Source organism: Pectinophora gossypiella, unplaced genomic scaffold, assembly GCF_024362695.1.
Source record: "Pectinophora gossypiella unplaced genomic scaffold, ilPecGoss1.1 Pgos_39, whole genome shotgun sequence".
In the NCBI taxonomy this organism is placed as follows: domain Eukaryota; kingdom Metazoa; phylum Arthropoda; class Insecta; order Lepidoptera; family Gelechiidae; genus Pectinophora; species Pectinophora gossypiella.
In genome coordinates, this window is record NW_026063249.1 from 193,670 (window position 1) to 199,669 (window position 6,000).

The following is a 6,000-nucleotide window of genomic DNA, read 5'->3' on the forward strand; positions in this document are numbered from 1 at the left end:
CGATCCACCGAGACGCGGTCAGGCCGGTCGTATTTATAGCTCGCGCAAAGTTTCCGGGGTGGAAAGCGACGCGCGGGCGCAGAGGAACGATTGCGCCGCGCATGCGCGTACTGCATATTTTACTTTAAATTATCCTTTTTTAATTGATAGATAATAAGTTTATAATGTGCAAACCTACCACTAGTTGCGTAGACATTTTGTACACATAATTAGATATCCCGAAAATAACAAAGACTTGCTACCGCTGCAATCGCAGCCATGATGCCGACCACCACGCCGCCATTTAGTGGCGCAACCCACCGGCCGCCCGCTTTCCCGCTGCCCCTGCCCCAACTTCCGGGAACAGAGGCCGCGGCAAAGAGGACTACCACGCCGCCGGAGCGGCCCCCGCCGCAACTCCGCACAAGGACTAGCCCGCCCGTTGCACTCTCCATGCCCTCACTGGACATGGAGACAACGCCGCCGCGAACCTTCACCTTCGCGCCCACCAACCCCTTTTCGCCGCCCTCCATGTCCAGGCCGGACACGGAGAAAACACCGCCGCGATCATACGCGGCGGTGTTAAACACCAACCCGGCTTCGCCGCCGCACGCGCCACCGCGCCCGTCCCTCCGGACGACGCCCACGCCATCGCCGCCGTCGAAGAGGACCGCCCACCAGCCGCCGCTCGCCCCCGCGAGCAGAAAAATCCCGCCTATAGTGGTGGACCAACTGCCGAACTGGCCGCATCACTTCCGCCAGTTGCGGGAGATGCTGGGCCATGTCCCGAATGCGCGTCCCTACGGAAAAGGCGTTCGCTTTATGGCGAAAACCGAGGGGGAGTTCAGGCTCTACCAGAGTTTCCTTACCAACCTGGAGAGAGCCTCTGGACTCTCCTGGTTTGCCTACGCACCCCCGGCGGAACGCTCGCTTAAGCTGGCGATTCTCGGCTTGCCCACGGACACCAACCCCACCGACCTGGAGGAGGAGCTACGCAACCGCGGCTTCTTCCCGGAGTACGTCCGCCCCATCCAAGGCAGAAAAGGAAGCATCTTCTTCGTAGAAATACGAAGAACAGCAGGATTCCACACCATCTATGAGACCACCGAGCTGCTGTGTATGCCCGGTGTGAGAATCGAGGCATGGAGAGGACGTAAGGGGCCCTCCCAATGCCACCGCTGCCAACAGTTTCGCCACAGCAGCCACAATTGTCACCGCCCGGCGGCCTGTGTCCGCTGTGGCGAAAGCCACGCGGCCAAGGACTGCCTGCGGCCCAGAGAAGTCCCAGCAACATGTTGCAACTGCGGGGGGACCCACCCGGCCAACAGCTCTTCGTGCCCGGTCAAGTTGCGCGAGCTGCGGAACACGAAGGCGGGTACCGCGCCTCTGACCAGCACAAGAAGAGCTCCACTGCCGCCTCCACCTTCAACAGTGGACCCCACCAGCGAGCCGACCGCGCGGAGCTCGCTTATGGCCGCGGCGAACGGCCCAGACGGGCCCAAGCCGCGCAGGCCGAAGCGCATCCGCGCGAGGGCAAAGCCTGCCCCTGCAACTACTACCCCTGTCGAGCCGCAGCCGACACCGATACCAGACCAAGCGGTCGCCGCCCCTCCCAGGGGGGGGAAGAAGGCGAAGCCCCAAGCGGAGGTACCATCGGCCCCATCCAGCGAAAAACTGGAAGTGCTGGAGCAGACGATCCAGCTGCTCCACAATATCCTCGCGGCCATCCGCTCACGGACTGACCCTGTGCCCATCATCGTGGGAGGCCTGGCATCACTGCTGGGCCAACTCACCGGTGGGCACTGACCATCTCCATCGGACTGGACCGGGGCTGCCCACATCCACTACTCCCCGTCGAGTAGTTAGGATCGTGGCCACCCCCCCGGGGGATGAGTTGACGCTTCCAGTGGCAGTGGAAGCAGTCCTCTCCCCCCCCTCCAGCCGACTCGACACCAGCTGCCCCGGCGACGGAGCAGCTCACCGGACTTGACACCACCGCCAGCTGACGGGCGCTCACTGGGCCTCCCCCAACGGGGAACCACCCGGTGGGCTCGACCTCGCTGGCGGCTCCACGGAAGAACAACATCGTGGCTCACGGAGGGGCGTTATCGCCCGCCGTGTCCCAAACCCCGTGACACGCCCGTTTTTGCGGGCGGCGAGCGCAGCCACATCAAGGGGGCTCAGCCCCGAGGATGTCTCCCCGCCGCGGGCTTCGCCCGCGACGAGAAGAAACCCCGACGATAACAAAGACAATTCATTTCACTACGCGAATGGAGTCTTTTATTTGCTAGGTGTAAGACCCCATTACACCTACACTGGTGACCACCAAGTCTGAATCTGCGCACCTTCCTGCTACTGCAACCCTGCAAGTTTCATCACGATGGAATCTCCAATTACAAAAGAGACGAAACGAGCCGACGAAGCAGGACCGATGAAAGAAATCTCCGCTATTTCGCTGCAAATGAGAATTCCGAAGTTCTGGCGCGACCGAGTACGACTATGGTTCATAAGTTTCGAAGCTGTCACCCACGAGCTGAAGAAAGGCCAGAAGGAGCTTGCCCAGATGGTCGTCGCTCAACTTGAAAAACACGACATTGAGCAAGTCGCTGATCTCCTCTACCATATGCCTGACGAGAAGCCATACGACGCCCTGAAAGCCCGTCTTATCTCCGTCTACGAGGAATCCGAAGAGCGCCAACTGCAACAGCTGCTTTCCGAAATGGAATTAGGCGATCAGAAGCCTACTCACCTGCTAAGGAAAATGAAAGAGCTGGCGCACAACAAGATTTCCGACGACACACTGCGCATGATGTGGATGAACCTCCTACCATCCCATGTCCGTTCCGTACTAGTTGTCAGTGACAGTTTCAGCAGCAAGTCGAAACTAGACGAACTCGCACTCCTTGCCGACAAGATGATCGAACATACACATCAAGTTTCCTCAGTCGCATGTCGACCACAGCCGCAGAATCAAGATCTGATCGAAGAAATTCGCAAGTTAACACTTGAAGTAGCCGAATTAAAGCGAAATCAATCACGATATTCCCGTCCGCAAGCCCGCCGCAACCGCGACTCGTCGCATAGTCCACCTCGCTCACACTCACGTGGATCGTCTCGCTCGCAATCCGCAAGTTCGCCGCACTGCTACTATCACCGCCGATTCAAGGGAAATGCAAAACGCTGCCGATCGCCGTGCACTTTCAAGAAAGAAAATTCGGAAAATTAGATAGAACGCTAGCTGCGGCGAAATCTAGCGTTCCCGAGAAGCTTCACCGCCTATTTGTTACGGACAGAAGATCGAAACTTACCTTCTTGGTCGATACAGGCGCTAATATATCTGTACTACCAAGGAGAAAAGCTTCTACATTGCAACCGCTGTCGTATACCCTGTACGCAGCTAACAACACGCCGATACCTACCTACGGGGAACGCACTATGGAGCTAGATTTCAAACTACGACGCCCGTATACCTGGAAATTCGTCATCGCAGCAGTCAGCGAACCCATCATCGGAGCAGATTTCCTCGCACATCATAACCTCATCGTTGATTTAAAACATCGACGTCTCATCGACGGTACTACGCAACTGTTTATCAAGACACCAATATGCACCACCGCATCACCGCCGACCGTGAGAAGTATCGACCCACAGCAGTCATACCACGACATACTAGCGGATTTCCCCGGCACCACTCGCCTAACATCGATGAAATTGAACCCTAAACACATCGTGGAACATTACATCGAAACCACAGGACCACCGCTACACTGTCGAGCTAGGCCGATACCACCGCACCGATACGAACGAGCGAAGAAGGAGTTCGAGATGATGGTCAATCAAGGGCTATGCAGACCAAGCAAAAGCCCGTGGTCTAACCCACTTCACATCGTCCCGAAGAAAAATGGTGATCTACGCGTGTGTGGCGATTACAGAAGGCTCAACTCCGTCACGAAAGCAGACCGATACCCGATACCGAGGATCAAAGATTTCACCTATCAACTCGCCGATAAGAAGATATTCACCACTCTCGATCTAAACAGAGCCTATCAGCAGATCCCCGTCACACAGCAAGACATAGAGAAGACTGCAATAATAACACCCTTCGGACTTTTCGAATTCCCACGAATGTGTCCCGGCCTTAAAAACGCCGGACAGACATTTCAACGATTCATACACGAAGTACTGCGTGGTTTGGACTTCGTATTTCCATTCATCGACGACCTACTCATCGCTTCAGTCAACGAGGAAGAACACCGCCATCACCTACGCACCGTACTGTCACGCTTAGACCAGTACGGTATCACAATCAACCCGGCTAAGTGTGTGCTAGGCAAGAGCGAAGTCACTTTCCTTGGTTACACCGTGAACAGCGAAGGCACTAAACCACCGCAAGAGAAAGTCGAAGCTATGATTCAATATCCCCAGCCGAAGACTGTCGAAGAACTCCGACGTTTCCTCGGAATGTTAAACTTCTATCGAGCCAACATTCCCAACGCAGCCGCAGTACAAGCCCCACTACACGCATATCTACATAATTCGAAGAAACGCGACAAGACAGAGATACAATGGAATGAAGAATCATCAAATGCATTCGAAAATTGCAAGCTAAGCATCGCGAACGCAGCGCTACTTGCACACCCGCATCACTCATTCCCACTCGCACTCATGTGTGACGCGTCGAACACATGTGCCGGAGCTGTACTACAACAACGAGTTGAAAAATGTTGGCAACCACTGGGATATTTCTCGAAAAAGTTCTCCGAAGCTCAACAACGCTATTCTACATACGACAGAGAACTACTGGCTATCTACATGGCTACCAAACACTTCCGCAAAATGTTCGAAGGCCGAAACCTCATCGTGTTCACTGACCACAAGCCGCTAGTATTCGCATTTTCGAAGAACAGCACAGACAGCGAAACACCTAGACGCACGCGACAGCTACTCTATATCAGCGAATTCACTACTGATATACGACATATTAACGGACAAGAAAACACCGTAGCCGACGCCCTGTCACGTGTCGAAACAATCAACTCACCATCGCCTATCAACTACGAGGAACTAGCAGACGCGCAAGAAAGAGACAGCAACATCGCACCTCTCGCTCAGCAAGATAACATCAAACCGAAGAAAATACTACTACCTACTTCTACCAAGCCTATATACTGTGAAGTATCTACGAGCAACATTCGTCCATACCTACCGACGGAATTCCGTGTAGCCGCATTCAAAGCACTACACAACCTAAGTCACCCTGGTACCCGGACTACTCGAAAAATGCTTCAACAACGGTTCTTTTGGCCATCAATGAACAGCGACATCGGCAAATGGGCGAAAACATGTATTCCCTGTCAGCGTGCGAAGGTACATAGACACACGTCGAGCGCACTTTCTACAATTCCGCCATCGGAACGCTTCAACCATCTGCACATCGACATAGTCGGACCGCTACCTACCTCAGCCGACGGATACCGATATGTTATCACGATGATCGACGCGCTGGCCTGAAGCCTATCCAGTCCGTGATATCACCGCAGAGGAAACCGCGAAGACACTGTACAACGGCTGGATATCACGATTTGGCTGTCCCGCGAAGATAACGACAGACCAAGGAAGACAGTTCGAGAGTCAGCTGATGGCCTGTCTCACTCGCACAATGGGAATAGAGAAAATTCGCACTACGCCCTATCACCCGCAATCGAACGGAATCGTCGAACGATGGCACCGATCCATGAAGGCAGCTATAGTAGCTCGATTAACTCCTAACTCTAACTGGATTATCGAGTTACCTACCGTGCTACTCGGACTACGCGCAGCCACACGAAGCGACACCGGTGTAAGCGCCGCCGAGCTAACATACTTATTACTTTGCCGTAGTAATAAGGGAAACATTGCAACATCTTACAGAGGGCATTCGCATTCGCTTCCGAATGGAAGGCAGTGTTTTTAACTTAGCTCGGCTTCGAGCTAGTACAAAGGTCTCCTATGACATCATTACGGAGATTATGTACGCGGACG